The following is a 22790-nucleotide window of genomic DNA, read 5'->3' as shown; positions in this document are numbered from 1 at the left end:
AAATACCCAACTAAAATCCTATTACAAAGAATCTGTTGAACTGAGAAAACTGTTAGAAAACAAACAAATACAACACTTTCTAAAAACCAAACTGCCATATAGTTTATTCCTATGTCATATCACCACCCTGTGGTCTTTATATCCTAGGACTTAACAACACCACAAATCAAGTTTTCCTTTAGGATATTTCCTAGTTTTCCTTAAAAGTGGTCTGTGAAACTGCACAAGATAACAGGACTCTGCAGAACTGCCAGAAAGGTGTTTTGAACCACAAGGTATATGGAACCTCTTAAAGAATTATATGGAATGAGGAGAAAATTATTAGTTAGCCCATATCTAGAATCGAGACTCAATTTTCAGATTAGCTTGATTTTTATGAACTATTTCAGATCCTTAGGTCCCTATCTTTAGTCATGGAAATACACTCAGAAATGATAAAATCAGCTATGTGTATCTATAGTAAAAAATATACTGAAATACCTATGAAAATCAATAGAAACATAATATCCAACTTACCCCAAATAATGGATGTTCTAAACTGGGCTACCTTTAAGTGGATATTTTAAAAATTAAATTTTGTGAATATCAAGTTCAATTATTCACAAATTATTGACAGTAATTTTATGATACAAAATTAAGCATAAAATATGAAGAAACTGTTTTACCATGTTGATAGATTAAATTTAACTAAACAAAGCACCATCCTTCAAAAAATCATCAGTTTTACATAGAAAAGTATAAATTGTAGTAATGGCTGTCATTGCTTTTATAATTATGAATTCTTATCTATTTGAATTACCCTTCCTTGTTTCAGTTGATTCTGACATAGTGAGATATTCTCAGACCAATGGACAATTTTGATCAAGGGATCAGCTAAATTTTAGTGTGTATAACAAAACAAAATTATATGTATACAACAAAATTATAACAAAAATTAGCTGCCATTCATCTTTCCCAACAGCAGTAAAAAATCAAAATGCATTTTAACTATTTTGGGGTATTAAAGGACAATTTTTTGTATTTAAAAATAGGTAAAGTATTTGGTATGTTGAACTTTACATTTTTCTAAGAATTGAGATTCTTATAATGAAAATGTAAATTATTATTGTAGTAGTAATGCTACTATAGTATGATGTATCTTTATCAATTCTCTTCAACAAAGTATTGACAGGTACTCGTCTATTCCTTTCTTTACAAACAAAATTAAAGATATAGTCACAACATCCTGAAGGATGGAGAAGGAGGGGTTTAGTTAACTGAAATTTCAAATCTACCAAAACTAACTCTTTGTATGGATATAATTGTGGAAATGATTTTTACAGAGTTGATCAGGAACAATTTTGTGCTTAAAATTGAGCATTTGTTTGCCGAAAGTAAGGCTTATTGTAGAAAGCAGACACGGTCTAAGTTTGATTATGGAAAACATAAGTTTACTACACTTTTATAAAACCAGGTTTTCTAAGATGTTATTAGATTAAATGTTCTATTTTTTCCTCAGTTCTCATTATTGTTAACATTCTAACAGGAAAACACATAAGCATATACCCCAAATCTGATTCTAGCCATTATGAATATGATACACTTTGAAAGCATTTCAGATCATTCCAGATACATATCTAATACTACGTAAGCTTTTTCCTGTGTTTTAAGCATAAAAGGCTTAACATATATATAATAACAACAAATGGTGTTCCTCCCTCATTTATAAGACTATAAAATTACATGCATAAATAAAATTGATTTTCAGTTAGAGTGATTTTACTGTTGCCTAAACATTAATAAGATCCTCCCCCTTAGGTTAGCATTCACAGGCATCTTCCAGTAATTTTGTTGGCCTATTGAAGAACTGATGGACTACGTATAGCTTGTCCCTGACAGTTACTGACAACATTTTAAATGACGAGTAATGTTAGATTCTCATTACTTCAAATCATCATTTCTTCTTGATGTAAAAACACATTTTTGGTCTCATATTTTTCCTCCATAAATATCATTAAATTTTTAAATTTATTAATATAATTGTTGAGGAAGCAAAACCCAGAAAATATTATATTGTGTTTATAAATTAAAATAGGCAGAAAATACTGTGTGAAAAAGCAGTCATGTACCCTCCCTCCCAAAGCAAAAAATTACAAGGACATTTTCTAAAAGTTCACTTATTACCAATTTCTGCTTATAACTCTTTTTTTTTTTTAATTGGGGTATAATTGCTTTACAATGCTGTTTTAGCTTCTGCTGTACAATGAAGTGAACCAGCTATGTAATGGGGAGTAAATATCTTCATATCTGAATATTTAGATCACAGAACTATACATGATCACAGCACTCTTGAATAAAAACTAGCAGTATGATATGACAAATGAGGCAATGCACAAGAGTGAAAAAAGGTTAACTAGAAGATCACTCCCTAACATTCAGTATATAAACAAAACATAAAGCTGCTTGTTAACATATACCACCAGAAATATGTGTGCTATCAAAACTGGATGTTAGGTCTTCCCTGGTGGTGCAGTGGTTGAGAGTCCGCCTGCCGATGCAGGGCACACGGGTTCGTGCCCCTGTCCGGGAAGATCCCACATGCCGCGGAGCGGCTGCGCCCGTGAGCCGTGGCCGCTGAGCCTGCCCGTCCGGAGCCTGTGCTCTACAACGGGAGAGGCCACAACAGTGAGAGGCCCGCGTACCGAAAACACACACACACACACACACACACACACACACACAAACTGGGTGTTAATAAGTGACATAATCTAAAGCCATCAACTATCCAGAGTGAGATCGATGTGTGTTAGAAATAGTGTATCCCTACATTCTTGTCTGATAAGAAGTTTGCCTGCACTTGGTTCAGTGGCAGATACTATCGAATCATCTCCTTGACAGTTAAGGAAGGTGAGAATCAGAGAAAATTCAATAAGTCTGCATTTACTCCTACAATTTTTTTTTAAAGATTTGAATATTATGAAGTAAAATTTGCAAAAAGTTGGGTTTCCTTTGTGGAGTGCAGCCCTCATTCCTACAATCTCGATAAGAAATCTTTTTCTAAAGGCTCTATCACAGTGGATTCTTATTACTGGAGATTAACAGCCCTTCATAGTGGCTTTGCTAACTTATAGGACAGTGTTGCCTGATTTAAGTTTTCTCCACAAAGCACCTTATTCTACAGGTTCTACGAATTCTTTAATATATCTTACATTGTATGGCATGGATAGGAAAAGAATTAGAAGTTCAATCATAGATATGTCATTACAATGCATGATCAAAAAACGAAGTGTGACTTCTAAATATCATCCAATGTTTTTGCAACATTTGCTGGGCACCTTTATGGCTCTCCCACAGTTGGCCTGCCCTCTCCGTGGGGTCCTCAGATAAGAGATCCTTTGCAACATGCCCTTTGACTGACCTGGAGGCAATGTGAAGCCTCTCTGTTCCTTTCCTGGGTCTCACTACTTTTGCTTCCTTCAGTGCTCTTGAACAGAAAAGACAAAAACAAAAACAACAACAACAACAACAAAAAACATTAAACATGAAAACCTGCCCAGCTAATGGAAACAATAATTAAAACTGCCTTACCAGAATTTTGCCTATCTAGTTCTGCAGTTTTCAGACATAACCGAAAATTCTTTCCCTGAATCCTAGTGTTCTGCTCCAGCCCTTCCCCAACTCCTAGGTTATATCACAAAAGAAACAGTCTATAATTGAAAATTTGACAGTTACTCTTTCAGTCTAGCTCCAGAATAAATGTGCCTTGTTGGACCAAATTTTACCGTAACTGAATCATTTGTAGTCATTACAGTAAAAATATCTAAATTTATATGGGCATGGAAAGAGGCAGTTTATGCATTTTTAATTATATTAAGAATAACTTTTTAGATATTATAGCTAAATTCTAGGTTTGGAAGGTATAACTATCTCTTACCTTTTAGAATATAAAGAAAAAAAGATTGAGTGGAGAGTTAGAAGGATTTTTTAAAAAACTTGGATGTCACAAATTTTAGCTTTTGATAAACTCCAATTTTACTGACAGTCAGCATGGGATTAGATATTGTGTTTGGAAAACATTGGTGAAGATAAGGGAGAAGCAAACCTTTGAGAAAATGGCTGCTTAGATTTATAAACTAGACAACTAGCAACATCTAGTGGTCATCGGTATGATCAACCCTTCTCTTCATTTCCATTGTTGCTTAGAATTCAGTCACATGCCAAAATTCTTGGTAGGTATTTTGAATTAGGTTAAAATAAAATAAAATAAATACAGAAAACAATATAATCTGAAATCTAAGCATTAGTTCTAATGTATATGTAATATAAAAATACAATACACATATTGTTGTTCACAACTGTTTGGTTTATGAGCAATAGGATTTAATACATTGAGCATTAAACAGTGTTCAGCTGCTTTACTTGTCATAAGAAGGGCTAACATTTTGCTATATAAAGCAGACAGGACTTAATTTTACCAACTTTAACCCTAAAAGTTAAATTAATATTTAAAAACTCCTGTTATAGATAACTCTTTATTATTTTAACTGATAGAACTGGCATGGGTTTTGAACCATTATTTATTTTACTCAACAGTTTGAAATAAGACAATAAGAACAACAGGTTTCAATCCTTGAATATACATACAGTGATAGTGAGGGCTCATACACAGGTAAAGAAATAATAGCTAATAGTTACTTGGGTCAAAAGAAAGCTTCTTGGGGTTTTTATATTTTTCAATGCCAGGCTATAAATAAATAAGAGTTGAATACAGGTTAAAAACTCTCAGAAAATCGATGATTTCTTGGGAGAAAATATTTACAAATGATGAAACTGACAGAGGCTTAATTTCCAAAATATACAAACAGGTCATGCAGCTCAATATCCAAAAAAAAATAAAAAAACAGGCAGCAGACCTAAATAAACATTTCTCCAAAGAAGACATACAGATGACCAACAGGCACATGAAAAATGCTCAACATCGCTAATTATTTGAGAAATGCAAATCAAAATTACAGTGACATGTCACTTCACACCAGTCAGAATTGCCATCATCAAAAATGTCTACAAATAATAAATGCTGGAGAGGGTGTGGAGAAAAGGGAACCCTCTTACACTGTTGGTGGGAATGTAAATTGGTGCAGACACTATGGAGAACAGTATGGAGGTTCCTTAAAAACTAAAAATAGAGTTACCACATGATCTAGCAATCCCATTCCTGGGCGTATATGCAGGGAAAACAGTAATTCAAAAAGATATACGCACCCCAATGTTCATGGAAGCACTATTTACAATAGCCAAGACATGAAAGCAACCTAAGTGTCCATCAACAGATGAATGGATAAAGAAGATGTAATACAATGGAATATTACTCAGTCATAAAAAAGAATGAAATAATGTCATTTGCAGCAACATGGATGGACCTAGAGATTATCATACTAAGTGAAGTATGTCAGACAAAGACAAGTATCATATGATATCACTTACATGAATCTAAAAAATGATACAAATGAACTTATTTACAAAACAGAAATAGACTCACAGACATAGAAAACAAACTTATGGTTATCAAAGGGGAAATAGGGGGAAGGATAAATTAGGAGCTTGGAATTAACAGATACACACTACTATAAATAAAATATATAAACAACAAGGTCCTGCTGTATAGCACAGGGAACTATATTCAACATCTTGTAATAACCTATAATGGAAAAGAATCTGAAAAAGCATATATATATATATATATATATATATATATATATATATATATATATACACACACACACATACATATACATATAGATATTTGAATCACTTTGGTGTACGCCAGAAACTAACACATTGTAAACAAACTATATTTCAATTTAAAAAAAGAAAATAGACAATTCCTATTAACATAATTCAAATTCTCAAAAAGATTACTTCAAAAATTGATAATATAACATATAGTATAGATACTGAAAACATAAACAGGATTGCAATCTAAAAAGAGAGGGAAGAAATGGAGGAAAGAGATTCATGTTTATTTATGCACATTGCAAGTGCCAGACACTGGGTAGTACTTCATGTGCATCTGTCATCATAATTCACCTCCATGGTAATTCTGGAGACAGATGTCATTGGCTGCCCCCCTCCACCCTATTACATAAATAAAGAAATGAAGTTCCACTTCTGTGATCATTCAACCAGTAAGTGACGAATCTAGGTTTGAATTCAGGTCAACCTGACTCCAAAATCAGTGATCTCAAAGTTTTACATATGATATCAGCATTTATTTTTTAGTTTTCTAAATGTTTTGCAAGCCCAGGAGAGAAATGGCTCCAGGGTCACACATGTTGTCTTGAAAGATACCCCACTGGTCAAGTCTCTCTTTTATTCATCATTGAACGAAGTCTTTCATTTCATGCTTTCATTTAACTATTATGCATTCATGATACTAGAGAAAGCTTAAGATAACAATCTATGTTGAAAGCAGCATAGTCAATTAAATTTACACAACATTAAAAATTTATTCATTTAAAACTCATGTATTACGTACCTACAATGTGCCACTGCAAATACAAAGACAAATGACACAAACCGCCTGAATACAAGGAACTCAGTGAAAATATATGCAAACAAGTATTCACAACATTGAACATATGTTGTTGTATGCTATGTACTGTAGTAGTAGAGGAGAAGTGGGGATGATAGTGTCTGCTTGAATGAATCTTGCAGAATTCACAGAGGAGATGTTTGAATGCTGCAGTTCACTAGCCTGATTGAGGTGGGATAGAAGATCATGCCAGTTAGAAAAAGGAGTCCATGTAAAGGCAAGAAAGAGATGGACAGAAGTAGATGGATATGAGACACATTTAGAAAGTAATAATACATCAAGGATAATGACTCCCCATGGCCTTAGAATAATGGGAAATATGCATCATCACCAGGATGCAGGATGGCCTGGTGTGATGCCCTGACACCGTTCCCAACAGTCACTAATTATTCATTTCCTATTTTGGTATCACTTACTATATAATATAGTTGTAACATTTTCTCTTAGTTATTTTAAAAACTGTAATACATTTATTGCCAAAAAGTCCAACTATATACTTCTATAATTTAGCCCTCACTCCTTGCTTTACATGGTAGTAAGGGACCATAAAAATGACTGTGCAAACTGAAACTGTGCAAAGTGCTCTTAATAGTCAATGGAACTATTAAAATTGTTCCATGACCTTTAAAAATTTTGTATAGACATTAACTAATCATATTGTCATTTATAAATGTACAAGCAAATAAAAAAGAATAGTAAAACTAATATTTATCTAGTACACTATAATTTAAAATGGCAACATTGAGAATTGAAGTGTCATGTTTCTTTGTAAAACACATCAGAAATAGTGTGAACAGTCCCTGCCTTCTTTTCCTCATTGTATATCTTACAATACAGAGCAAGCACACCTTCATGAATTGTCATACTTCTAAGTTTGGATCCAACATTGTATCCCTTCAAAGTTGTGAAATATCTCAGAGGGTTCCTGTAATATGTAAATTTGTGCTGTTGCTACCTCTTCTGAGACGAATTCATCCTTTTAACCACACCCACTTTCCTCATTTATGCCTTCAAGTTCCTCTGGCTGCATACTTCAACTCTCTCAAACGGCAGCAGTGCCAACATTCTCACAGTGGGCTGCTCTTCCACAACTCCATTCTCGTTTGATTTGAGTTTCACTGTCAGCGTTCTCACGTTTCTTTTATTTGCTACACTTTCATTTTGGTTGGCTTCTTTGAAACCCTCTTTGGATTATCCAATTGTGTAAAACATCAGGTGAACTTATCACTGGGAGACAAGGAAGCAATACAACTACATTCTTTGCTGTTCTTGTGTGAACTGGGTAATAGATGTGCAGTAAGTGCCCAGTTACCAACATACTTTAAAAGAATCGATGTGATTGTCACTGATCAATATGTACATGTGTTATTTACTCAGGGATTTGTGAACTGAAGAGCTAGAAGCCATGTTTGCTCTTTGTGAAACTGAAATTTGAACTGTGTTGCTGGGGGACTGGTGTTATTTGGTGTTATTTAACTAAACCATAGACTGAAAATTGTGCATGTTGGAACTGTGCAAGGCAAGAACTGCCTGTACACACGCACATGCACACGCACACACATATTGGACTTACCACACCAAGAGTGTGGAACAACCGAAAATTTCATACACTGCTGATTGAAATGAAAATATAGGACTATCATGGGAGTCATTTTGGTAGTTTCTTTAAAAGTTAAACACATACCCACTATATGACCCAAACATTTCACTCCTAGATATTTACCCAAGAGAAGTAGAAGCATCTCTCCATAGAAGGATTAGTACAGAATTGTTCATAGCACATTATTTGTATAGCCAAAAACCTGGAAACAATTTAAATGTCCATCGACAGGTGAGTGGATAAACAACTTGTGGTCTATCCATACAATGAAACAGTACTCAGCAAAATAAAGAATAAAAAATTTTATATACAATGTAACATGTATGATGCTCAGAATAATGACACTAAATACAAGAAGGCAGACAAAAAATTATATACTACATGATTCCACTTATAAAATGTCTGGAAAATGTAAACTAATTTACAGTGATAGAAAGAAGATGGAAAGTAGTGACATAAGGACAGGGAAGAAAGACAAAGAAAAGTAAGAGGAATGGCATGTTGTTCATTATGTTGATTGAGGTGATGGTTTTATGTCTATAAATATATGTCCAAATTTATCCAATTTTCCATTGTGATTATGTTCAGTTTATTGTGTGTCAATTATACCTTAATAAAGTTGTTATAAATATTAAAATATATTTCATTTTTGTCTTTTTTTACTGTTATAACTTTGTATATACTTAAAATTTGTATTGCTTTACACTTGTTCAATGGCAATATAAATTAATTAAAATAAATTTGGTTTAATCTTTTTTCAAAAATTTGTTCTGACCTTTATAACATGACAAGAATTTTGACTAATTATTGACAAGATATCATGTCATTCTTATTGTCATTCTTATTGTCCAGAAAATTTCTAAAAATAGGAAATGAAATCTAAAAGGTTTTCAGACTTTTTACCTTAATTATATGACTAATAGATCAGTCACATAAAAGTGACTGATTTTATCATTAAAAGTACTTAGCATGGCTGCTAGCTGTGGGAATATGGAGGTAATTGGTCACAGAAACATTTGAAAATAGATATTGTGTTTTTTTCTTCCAATGAGTACATTTTCCAATAAATTTAGAAAAAAATAAATTATGATAATTCAAAATATTGAATTCAATCCTGGGCATATCCTGGGCAATCCTGAATTTCAATCCTGGGCATATTATTCAATATAAAAGTGTATTTTTAAAAGAATTTACTGAAATTCCTATCTATGATGGGTTTAAATATACTCTGTAGAAATAACAAATGGTTGGTGTCCTAAACTGAATTTATGGAGCAAGACATTTGAAATAATATTTTAAAATATTAATAAGTTTATAGTTGCAGAAATCATGGGAAATCATAGGCCTTCTCCTTCCTTCTTCATAACTTAAACTTATATTTTGACATTAATTGAGTCAAACTTCAAGGTGGATAGGTCTATGAATCAGAACAGGAGCATGTAGGAGAGAAGCACCACAATCTAATTGTTCATTCTTTCTTGTTGCTGTTGCCATGTTGTAACTGGGTATTTGTGGCCCCAGCTGCTGCTAATGGTGAGGTATTCTTGCAAATAAAATTAAAATTAACAAGTTTACATGCATAGTTTACTTCATACAAATTGACGAATAGTGTTCCCCAGACTATCAAGTTTCAGAAGCAAAAGAGCCATTAGTTTGGCAATTTGGACCCTTCACTCTGTGAAGTACTGTTAACCTTGCTCAAAGGTTGGAATATGCTACGGTATCCTAGTAACATTGCCTGGCATTTCCAGTGATGAGCTATTTGCTCTAGGCTGTAGCTCTTCGTAACTACTTTAACAGAAGAAATGCAAAGAGAAGAAAATAGTAATGCTGTTGTTAAATACTCTGACATGAAATCAGGAACTGACCTAAAATCTAATATAGCCTAAGCACTATTGATTTCAATGGCAAAATCAAAATCAAGCAGACAAAATATTTTTATTGTTAAAATGGAAATGAGTCTATGGGAAATAACATGTACATTAATACCCAAACTTAATAATTCAACCAACATCAATGCAATATTTTCTATGTCTGAAATATTTGTCTCAACACAAAGATCAAGATTATGGATTGGGACAATTACTGCTTCACGTGTTGTAAAATTTCATTTTAAAAATAATAACTTTTAAATAATAAATAACTGTTATTATTTAATTTTTAATGATTTTAAGATTTATTTATTTATTTATTTATTTATATTATTATTATTTTTTTTTTTCTGGTACGTGGGCCTCTCACTGTTGTGGCCTCTCCCGTTGCAGAGCACAGGCTCCGGACGCGCAGGCTCAGCGGCCATGGCTCACGGGCCTAGCCGCTCCGCATCATGTGGGATCTTTCCGGACCGGGACACGAACCCGTGTCCCCTGCATCGGCAGGCGGACTCTCAACCACTGCGCCACCAGGGAAGCCCTAAGATTTATTTTGTTAATATTCCCTTCTTTAAACGTTTTATAATATCAAATACCCACCTCAGGTAAACAACATTTTTACATCTTATCACAATTTATTATTTCTTAAGAGAAAAACATGCATTTATTACATTTTATTTCTTAACTGAAAACCTCTGACACTAAAATTCTGCCACACAAAACAATTCACTGTTTACTATTATGGGCACTCATTATTATTTTAAAAAACATAAATAAATTATTATTTTAAAATATAAGAAAAACCTACAATTTGGAGAATTCCCCAGTTTCCCATGAATTCTAATGACCTATTCTCAAATCCCCAGTATTAATATCTATAGGGAATTTGAAAAGACCGTGTTAGCAGTTTTATTTATTTCCCACTCTAACAGTCCTGATTACAGATTTATTTAAAATATACCTTTACCTCTAATTTCCACAGCTTGGGGTATGAGCCCTGGAATTAGATTGTTCTTGCCTACCAAGTTGTCCAGGATTTTATAAACCCATGTTCAAAATTTCACCTCTCCATGACTTTGTTGTGAGAATGGAAAGTAGTAGTATTTTGAGTACATCTTTCTATACATATACCAAAATGAAACAATTAACTCATTCATACACAAACCATGACAACAAAAACCACCAAAAGTCATATGAAACAAAATATATGGTCAAATTCCCACTCTCCTAAGGGAAACCCTGATAAAGCTAATTTATATTTTAGACTTTTAGTATCTAAATGAGAAATATATATGGATACGTTTTATCTTTTAACACTTCTAATATATAATCCAGTAATCCAGATGAGGTTATTATCAGGCAATTATTTCCATGTAATGAGAACAGAGAAATGATATAGCTTTTCTCCTCCAATAGCATACTATTGAGACGGAGGGAAGGGGGCAGGGAACAACCCTTAAACAATGACACAGCCATTGAGAAAAAAATATGACAAAAACTGGTTAGAACCTGTTAGGCCTAAGATGGTGGAAGATTTGACTTCCAGTAGACCTTGAGAGCCTTATTATATGCTTATTGTAATACATTAGCATACGCTAAATGACACACTCACAGGTGCCATGACAGTTCCTCCTCTTGGCATTACCAACCCAAGTGCAAACAACACACTTCCTTCCATTAACACAAAGCAGTGTTGCCAGCTCTTAAATTTAATATAAAATAAATTATGCAGCATATACTATTTCTGTGTCTGAATTCTATCATTCAGTGTTATGGCTTTGAAATATATTCACATTGTTGCATGTATCATCACACTCATGTTGCTGTAGCATTTTCCACAATCTAGTTGTCTATTCTATGGCTCATTGGCATGGATTATGCCCAGTTTGAATAAGGCTGCTACAAACATCTTTGTACATGTCCTATTCGTAGGTTAATGCACTCAGTTTTGTTTCATTTACACGTAGGAGTGGAAATTCTGAGTCATAGAGCAGTTATTTGTTTAGCTTTGGTAGATACTGTAGTTTTCCAAAGTAGATGTATCAGTTTAAACTCCCACCAGCAATATGTGTGAGTTCTGATTGCTCCACAGTTTCTTCAAAACTTGTTCTTGTCATTTAAAAAAAAAAATCTTAGCCATCTGGTGGATTTGTAATGTTATATGTCATCATGGCTCTAATTTGCATTTTCCTAAAGATTGCTGTGATTTTGAGCACATTTACATATGCTCATTATCCATTTGGATATCCTTGTTTATGAAATGCCTGCTTAAGCCCTCTATCCTTTCTTAAAATTAGATCATCTGCATTTTACTTAATAATTTGTAGGAATTATTTATATATTCTGGATATAATTCTTTTGTTGGATGTGTATACAGCAAGTACAGTCTCCCATTCTTTGAATTCTCTTTTAACGTACCATTCTTTCTTGATTCTCAGATCTTTATTTCTGGATTTGTTTTCTTTCTTAGAGTACATCCTTTATACAGTCTTGTGCTGATCATTCAATTGATTGTAAGTCCTCTCTGTTTTTGTTAACCTGTAAAAGTCTTTTATTCTTATTTTTAAAAATTATGTTGTTTCACAGTTCGTAAGAGTATTTCCCCCAGTACCATGGCTTCTGGCTTCTGTCTTGGCCTTGGTAAAGTTTACTGTTGCCCCAGTTGATGTCCCAGCCTTATCTTTGTAGACATCTTCTCAAATTTCGCTATTATATGATGTGTTGGAAAATTTTTTATCCTTATTGAGATATTCTGTATTTTTTAAATCTGAGAAATTGGTATCATTTATTAATTCTAGAAAGTTCTCTGGTATCATCTCTTTGAATATTGCCTCACCTCAGCCTTGCACCAGTCTCCCAATTTCTCTTGCTCTAACTCTAACTAAATAAATATTATGCCTTCTTAAACTGATCTGAATGTCTTTTAACATCTCTTTTATACTTCCTATCGTCTTTTTTTTGCTACATTCTGGGTGATGACTTAAGAACTACTATCCCCACAATTTTTTCTTCTGTTTTGCTTAAACATTTTAAAATTATTACTTCTTTTCTAATATTTTTATGTTTGTTTTGTATTCTTACAAGGACAAGACCATTAGAATAAGTTTCCATTTCAGATTGTCAATCGATATACAAGACACATTAGGCTTACCCAGTACCAAGTTTGCTTACCTTAGTAAAGAGTAAAAAGTAGGAAGAACCAGGTGGGGTTGGGGTCCCAGTTTGAGGTAGTGTGGTCAGGGCAGGTATTTGTATGAAACCTGAATGAAGTGAGGGACTGACCTGTGTAGATATTTGAGCAAAAAGCTTTTCCTGGTGGAGAGAAACCAAGGCAAAGGCCTGGAGGCAAGACCGTCCTGTCCTGTCTGATGAACAGTGAGGAGGCCAGCACGACTTTTGCACGTAGAGAAAGGGGATAAAAGGTCAGAGAAGTAACAGGAACAGATCCTGTAGGGCTTTGTAGATCACGTTAGGAATTTTGGCTTTTACTCTGAGTGAGATGGGAAGCAACTGTGGTGTGAAATAATATACGTTTTAATGGATCTTTCTGACTGACTACTGTGTTAAAAATAAACTGATTGGTAGCAATAGCAGGAATGGGGAGAATGGTTACAGGGTTACCACAGAAACCCAAGAAGAGATATTGAACTTGGGTCACACTGGTAGCCCAGTAGAAAGCAGTAAAAAGTGGTAAAACTGTGCAAATATTTTGATGGTAAAATCAAAAGAGTACTTTCATTCTGTTAGACTCAGTTTCTAGTATTCCAGCCTATCAGGATATATTCAGATCCTAATTCTGACTCTTCCTTCCCAGGAATTTTACATACCCTTTTCCTTTTAGAAGTAACTTGTAACTTAAAACTTTGGATAAACATCCAGAAGTTTCATTAATGTTGGCTTTGATCTTAAAACAAAAACTTTTTATATTAAAGTCTTGGTTTATAAGAGCCAAACACACCTCAAAGAACACTCCTTTCTTCATTTCTCACTCCCTTTCCATCCCCTTCCCAAAACTGTTTGATTGTTAGGAAGAGGGCAGCACTGATCTTTGGAAGTCTTGGCATCTAGCTATGCAGCCCCATCATCCTGTGAAATCTGGTCATCGTGCTCAGCACTGTAAGTCCCTGGCCACAGGGAACAGGGTGAGGAGGTAGAGGCCTCTTCTCCTGGCTTCTTTAACACAGGTAGCCTCTTCCTTAATAGTTAAGAATTCATTTCAATCCTAGCTAAAGAATACCTTAGCTGTTACAGGAAGATAGTTATTAAACGTGACAGAGAACATACACACACGCGAAAGAAAATTTATTTTCAATCTCCCAAAATCTTCCATAGATGAACATGAAGTTTATTTACACCTTTCAGATTCAAGAGAGCTGGAAGCACAGTACATAAAAGGACTTACATTGTTAGAAATGTTATATATAATTTCCACTAGGAAGCTCTGGATGATTTACAACCAAACTAAGACATACATTCTCTTGATTTTCTAATCAAAGAACTGTACCTACCAAAAGCACAGATTTAATTGTTCTCATATACCAAATAAAAATACTAGCCTTTCATTATTATTTGAAAAATAAAAAACTGGCCAATGAGTTCTATGAGTTTGCCAAGGCTGTTGAGAAAGGATTCTCAGTGGACTTCAATAATCAAATATGGGGACATAAACTTTTAAAAGTTCTTGTTCTTATGGGCACAAACAAGCAAAACAGATAAAAGTTAAGCCATCTCAGAAAATTTTAGAAATCATAAATAACAATATATTACACCAAATCCCTAAATAATCCTTAGGGTATTGGAAATCAGGGTTCATTTCCACTGAAAAAGGAAGTAAAAAAAAGATACAAAAAGTAAGCTAAATCAGAATATAAACACTGTATGAAAGATTTGTAACTGTAATTTTTTTCTGTTGAAAAGTTTTTTCATGATTTGTTATCTTCAGAAACTCTTTAGTACTAAACCAATGAATAATTTCTATACATAATGTAAAATAATTATGAGATATAAGATTACCTAAATTTTTGTATAGAGTACAACCTGTGAACCAAGTCCAAAGTTGGCAATTAAATTCCTATATAATTCTCTGTCTCTTCATTTTGTTAGAGGCAAAATAATGTTGTACCTGTATACTTAATACATAAATAACAAATAAATGAAATGGCTTTCCTACTATCCTAATAAACATTTATCTAAAGAGTTATCTAGTGTACAGTACATAAAATAAAAAGGCATATTATCAGATCTTTGGTGATATTGCAGCAATGAACTCTGGTTATTAGGGGACAGGGGAGAAAGTAATGGAAAATTCCTGTAACTAACAATGGCTTTGGCTGTCAAGTCTCAAACACACTTATTCACCGTGTATTTCTAAAACAAAATGAAAATGTGAAGTCAAACTCATTTCCACAGCTCCAAGGGAATCAGATAAGAAACCTGATTATTTTAGATCACTCTCAGATCTAATTATTTTTTGTTATTTTTAACAGTAACGATGGTAACACTAAAAAAAGGTAAAACAAATTGAGAAAAATGAAAATATTTGGTGAGCTTTTATCTTATTTTCAACTGGTTTTACTAGGAAACTAAAATATAAAATTAATTTCCAATTGCTTAATTGTCAGCAGTGGGAATGAAAACCACAAAAAGTGTGCACATTAAATAAACATGTCCTAAGTAACAATAAAACAATGCACATAGATTTTGGCACAGCAGAATAGACTATGTGAATTCCATATCACAGGTTGTTCTTTAAGTTTTATCTGTTAAAACTTTTAAGGTTGTTTTCTCCTTTGCAGTGGCCAGTCAAGTTTCTTCTGGGGTCCACTGGGGAATAGCTGTTTTTTCAGCTAGAAGGCTAGGCTTGCTTTTCCATTGTGAACATTTATGTTCACTGCCCAAGTGGCTTCAGTCACATCTCATTATTTTTGACGTTTTTCATTTTTGAAAATTTCTGTAAGAAAAAAAGATTAAGCTGGGTCCATCAGAAATATGCATTAGAAATAGGAAAGACACTACTTGCTTTCAAACACTGTCTGTAGGAAACTCACATGCATATATGCTTTTTTTGACAAGTAACTGAGAACAAAATAAGAAGAGCCAAAAAAACCACAAAAAACCAAAAAACCCCCAAGGAACTAATGGAAACCCTTCAGAAACAAAGTAGATATTTCTGTGAGATAATACCTTAAATTTATAAAGTGTTTTTCAGTTTACAAAATGCTTTTCTTTGCATTTTAGTTTATCCTTATAAAAACTCTATTTTCTAGGTAATGTAAGGTAAAAAAACGGAACTTGAGGTGTAGTTAAGAGACTTGCCGAGCAATCACACAGCTAGTAAGAGGCTGGAGCTTGATTGTGTTCTAAAAAATGTCTGATTGCAGACCCATTACCTCAGCTGTGACACAATGGCTATGGAGCCCAAACCTAGTGGAGTTCTAAAGATGGCGGAGGAGAAAAGGGTACCTATAATGTTAAACTGAAGAAAAGCAACAGGCCTCGAGCATAAGTTGTACGATCTCTAGCTTCTAATGAACATATACACAGACTTGACATTAACACATCATGTCACACTTGCAAGGAAAGCAAGCTACACTGCAGACAGGAATTCTGTCTGTGTTCAGGGAAGACAGACATTTCTTTCCATTATGGCTTTGTGGAGCATGGGTGGTTTAAGAAAAGGACCCTAATAGCATGAACTATAATGGTCAAGAGGTACAGAAGACTGATCATTTCTTTCACTCTCCCACACCTCATTGTACTAGTGATATGTTAAGTGCTAGCCACGTGGACCTGGAGAGGAGCCCTCTGAGACTCACACCCTTGAGTGCTCATTAGCCTATGACTTCCTCCCTGCCTCCCTTCCTTCCTCCCTTCCTCTCTCTTTTCCTCCCTCTTCCTCTTCTTCCCTTCCTTCCTTCCTTCCTTTTCTACTACACACTGGCTCTATATAACCTTAAGGAAGTTAACTAACTTTTATGTACCTTATTTCCTCATCTTTGAAAACGAGAGGGGGGAAGGGATAATAATGCTTATTTTATAGGGTTATGACAAAGATTAAATGAGTCAATAAATGTAAGAATAAATGTAAAGAGTTTTATATTTTACAATAAAGAGGTTTACTGTCTCACCAACTGTTAGCTATTTTTACTATATGTGTGAAATATAAAGACAAAATATACAGTTTCGTGACCTCTGAGGAACTCATAAAATAACTGGTAAAGAAGAAAGGGGACGTCAAAGCAGAAAGAAGTAGAACTTCTCAGCACATCATGTTAATTCCCCTAAACAGCCTGAATTTACTTTCCTCTGTCAACATCTCCCCTCAGTGCTAAGTGGTGCTGGGGGCTGGGAGGTGGGGTCCAATGAGAGAAAGATAGCTTGGATCCCATGCTTTCCTTGATTTCATTCTCTCTCCTTCATCATCCCCTATCCGCAACTGCTGCCTTTAGATTTTCAGGTCTTTCTTTTATCACAAACAGCAATAAAACTACACACTGTAGAATGTATATTACAGCTGAAAGAACACAGGATTTTTAGGCAGTATGCCCAGATTTAATTCCCACTTCTACCATTTACTATCTTTGCGACTTTATCTGCATAAAAAATGGATAACAACAGAATTTTTCCCTCACAGCATTGCTTTTCCTGAGGGGAGAGGTGGGGAGGGCACATGAAATAGATATATTGTAGTACAGAGACATGATCTGAAGAATTCCGTCTGACTCCTGATTCTAAGACACACTCGCTGCGCGTCTTGAGGAATCTCTGAATTCCATTTTCTTACCAATGAACGAGCTTTGGTAGTAATAACTGAATCATAGAGTTGAGGAAACATCAAATGAAATAAAGGACCTGCAAGTGCTTTGTAAAACGTAAAGTGCAACAGAAATATTACTTGCTATTACTAGCTCATAAAACTATTATAAGCCTGTGGTTTAAAAGTTCAATCTCTCATCTTGACAGTTATTAGTCTCACTCTCCCTTGTCAATAAACTGATTTAAGATAGTACAGGGTTAAGCCGAAAAATGGGAGGTGAGGGAGTAGAATAATTAGATTATCTCAATATAAAATAATAGGATTTAAACAATCTTAGTTTCAGAAGGGACCTTATAAGTTGCCTCTCCCTGCCTGATCTAGTCCAATCTTCCACCCAGGGTAGGGATCCCCTAAATAACGCCTGTGCTTTAGTGGTCAGCAAAGCTGACTTCACACTGCATAGAAACTTTGTTCTTTATTGCACTAATTTTCAAGAAATCTCAAAATGTGAAAGAACTGATTTCTCTGACAATTATTTAGGTTTTAAAATTCAAATTGATTTAAAGCCCTCAAATCTTTTGGCATTCATCAACCACTCCTTTGGAAATGTCACAAACTTCATTTGGAGGTGATGTTTCTTACTTTGAATTGAATATTGACTGATTACTTTTGAATATTCACAGTTACTTAGATGATCGTATTAACTGAGGGACATGGAATCATGTACACTCAGTTTCCTGGAGATCAAGCCAAATACTTCATCCGTAGAAAAACAGAGAACGAAGTTTTATTTTGTTTCGTTTTGTTTTTCTCTCTAAAATGTATTCTTTGATAGTAAAAATGTCCTTCCATAGTCAAAATCTATATCTTTGTAAGAACAGACTACTGTTTAATCCACAAAATGAAGCTTTAAAAATACCATAAAATTAGATGAGTAATTTTTTGAATGAGAGTACTAAGTCAAAGAAAATCTCCGTTTCATCTTATTTTTGAGGAATCCAGTTCAGCTATATCTAAAAATGCTTTACATTCTCTTATAAAGCTGGTGTTTCCTAAACAGTTACTTGAACCAAGGCTAGTCACACCCTACATTCTCCTTTTTGGGAACTTTGAGTGCCACTGTCCTCAAATTGCTCAACCTGATGGTGAACAGTAAAACTTGCAGTAAGCACATCTACCTGCTTTAGGAAGCAGCTTGTTTGTGAAACTTCCTGAAATCTCTTCCAAACATTTTCAACTGAATTTTCATCCATGTACCCATTTTAATATTTGTACCCATCCTCTACTTTCTTTCCCTTAGCATCTTTTTTAACTAAGTTATTGGTTGAGATTGAAAAAACAAATGATACAAGTTAATAGCTGCTTTATTCTTCTCATCTGTGGCGGTTACAAGACATTACATCCTTTTTCGAAGATGACTCATATATTTATACTCCTGGCAACTGTTTTTGCATGTTTGATAAGTGTCACACATTATCTGTCCAGTACAGAATGGGAGGTTGGGGTTCATTTCGCTATTCAAGAAATATTTATTGAGAACCCACAGTAAGCCAGGAACTCTTTTAAATCTAAAGATAGAGCAAATGGATAAAATTTCCTGTCTTCGTGGTGCCCTCATGTGGGGAAAGTGGCTCACAATCAAAATAAAGAAGCAAAGTGTGTAGCATGTTAGCTGGCATAAGGGAGACTGGTAGTCCCAGATAAAAAGATTACAATTTTAAATAAGGTGTGTATGGAAGGAATCGCCGAGAAGGTAATGGCTAAGGAAAGACCTAAATGAGACAAAGATAAAAGCCATGTAGATCTCTGGGGGGAAGACTATACCACTTAGAGAAAATAGCCTGTGTTAGTGCTGAAGATGGAGCACCCCTAGCATTTCTGAGGAACAGTGGGAAGCCAATGTAGCTAGAATAGAGAGAAAAGAGAAGTAGAGAGACCACTGGAGGACTCTGGAGAAAAGAGTAGTAGAGAGACCACTGGAGGACTCTGAAGAAAAGAGTTACATGACATGACTAAGGTTTTAACACATTCACTCTGGCTGTCATGTCGAGAATGGACAATACTGAGGCAAGGGCAGAAGAAGATTGACTGGTTAGGAAGCCAATAACAAGAATCCAGATGAAAAATGATGATGGCTTGGACTACGTTGATAGCAGTGAACAAGGTAAAAATTAGACAAATTCTAGATACTGTTTGAGGATAAAGCCTATAGGGTTTGCTGATGGACTGGGTGTGATGAAGAGAAGGGGAGAAGAAGAGACAGGTTGTTCACAGTTCTTCTACCGCATTACCTTTCAAAGTGTCGTCAAAGATCCCTGTATCACCATCACCCAAAAAACACGTTGAAAGCAATTCCTAGTTCCTTTCTCAGAACTTCTGAATCAGATTCTCTAGAGCAGAGGTTAGCAAACTTGTCCTCTAGAGGGCCAGACAGTAAAAATTTTAGGCTTTGCATATGGTCTCTGTCAAAACTACTCAGTTCTGCTGATACAGCACACAAGCAGCCACAGGCAATGTGTAAATGAATAAGCATGGCTGTGGTCCAATCAAACTTTATATAAACATTGAAATTTGAATTTCAAATAATTTTCATGTGTCAGAAAATATTCTTTTTCTTTCAACTTTAAAAAAAAACAAATATTTTTAGCTTGGGGGCCGTATAATAACAGGCAATGGGACAGATTTGACCCACCACCAGAGGTTGCCAACCCCACTCCAGAGAGCACATCCCAAGAATATGTATTTTTAACATACTCATTAAGTGAATTTTTATGCACAAGAACTTAGAGACTCACTGAGATAAATTTTATAAGTCATCAGTTCCTTTTTGCTTTGCTTAATTCATTGGTCAAAATAAAGATGGGTCTCATGAATGAAGAACCAGAATTGACTGAAATAATGGATTAAAAAAAAGATTGTCACTTGCCAATAAGAAAAAAGTTTAGAAAAAAAAAGAGAAAGGAAATTTAAAACGATAACATTAGAAGTTATTAATAAGGAAAATTAGGAAATTGGGGAGAGGCTCAAGAGCTTATTATTTATAGGAAAACTCTACAGTTTCAAAAAATGCATTTACCATTAAAAAGGATCAATCAATGATTTGCACGTAACTCCATAAAGGTGAAAGGCAGAGGTCACCATATCGATCCAATCCCTTGTTCTACCCAAGTTAAGATACTGTCACTGGTCTTAAGAAAAATATTATTTTGCCATGTGAAAGAATAGTACCTATCGTAATTTGCACTCCATGCACAGAGCTCCTGTCTGCTGTAGGAGTCCTGTATCAGGTCTCAGTTGTTATGGGTTTACACCATGACATCTCTTTTTCTGTTTTATCATCTAATGCTTCAATTGCTTTTCTTTCTAGTATTGCACACAAATCATAAAATCATATGGGAGAAATAAGAAAAAAGATATTTACTTAGACTTGTTAATCATAATCATACTACTGAAAGAATGAACATTCTGGGCTTAAAATAACTGATTTTGTTTCTTCATTCGGTATCTCTCAACTTTATCTCTACTTTGCTTCCACAATCTTTGCTGACAATCTTCTTTGTCTCGAGATTTAACTCACCAAAGTTTTATTTCTGAGACTGAATCAAACAGAAATTGACAATTTTTATTTTAGAGAAAATAATTTTTAATAAACTCAAATGCAGTTTCAAGCCTGAATAGATAGACCTAAAACTATTAGCAAATAGCTTTTGAAGTTTTTAAAGAACTTATTGGTGAAAAAAAATAATTTCATAAGTATCTAGTGAGCATTATGAAAAATATGAGTAGAAATGAGAAGAGAAAGGAAATGTAGAGTAAGACAAGACTTCAACTAGGCTATCTCAATAAGGTGTCTTGGTCTCATATGCCTAACTCCTAAAGCTGAAAGATATATTTCTTCAAATTTCTAATAGATTCCTTTATAAACTAATATGAGACATGGTTAACATTATGCCACAGCAATCAATATGCAGTAGGTGCTAAATGAAGGCTATAATAATGATAAGAATAATTTTCTAGTGTCTACACTGTGCCAGTCTCATTATAGAATTTCATGTGAGGCAGGCATTTTTATCTTTATTTTATGGATAAAGAAACAAAATCCCAAAGAAATTCAACATTCTTTGAATTAGAGTTTGGTCTTGGGTCTGTCTGGTGGCAAAGCCTGCACATTTCCTCTATACCCCACCATCTCGCCAAATGTTTCCCTAGGGGATAATGTTCCTGTCCAGCCACAGACTGAGGAGAGAACAAAGTGGAAAGAAAAGAAAAGAAAAAGGTTGCATTGCCTGGAGAATTGTTTTTCCTTTTCAATATGGTATATTGTTTTGCTTTTATAATTAACATTCTGCTGATGAGATCTCCCATTGGTGAAGGCTGACAAGTCAGATTTTCCGAGAAAAGCAAGCACTGCAGGAAATAAATTGATCTCTAGGGAAGAAGAGGGGCAAGGCTGTCAGTACTCACACAACTGCCTAATAGGAAATGATACTTCAGAATTATTCAAAGAATGAAATGACTGCGGCTCTTCTTCCAGCATATTCTCAAACATTTAAGCCTTCCAAAAGGAGGGAAATAGGTTGCTATAAAATGAAGAGCAATCTTACAACGTTTTACTTTAGGCTGTCAGTATTTCTAAACTGAAAACAGTATTCCCTGGAAATGTAAGGGAAATTCTACTGGTGTCATTATTTTGTTTACATTATGAAAAATATGCATTGATGTTAAGTAGAAGAACAAAAGATATACCAGATTTTAGGATTACCAGTTTGAAATTATCCAATATCTTAAACAATGATTTATTTAGTCCTTAGGAGTAAAAGTAATTATTGTGCTTAGAATTACACATTATCTAGAATAACAGTGAATTATTGAAGTCCACATTTTTTTTAAATTGAGAAACAAGGATACATTTTATTATTTCTGAAGTACCAAACTTTTTTTTTTTTTTGCAGTACGCGGGCCTCTCACTGTTGTGGCCTCTCCCGTTGCGGA

The sequence above is a fragment of the Lipotes vexillifer genome, unplaced genomic scaffold, assembly GCF_000442215.2.
Source record: "Lipotes vexillifer unplaced genomic scaffold, Lipotes_vexillifer_v1.1 scaffold756, whole genome shotgun sequence".
Lineage (NCBI taxonomy): Eukaryota > Metazoa > Chordata > Mammalia > Artiodactyla > Lipotidae > Lipotes > Lipotes vexillifer.
The sequence above is the reverse complement of the archived record's forward strand: the minus strand, read 5'-3'. Positions refer to the sequence as shown.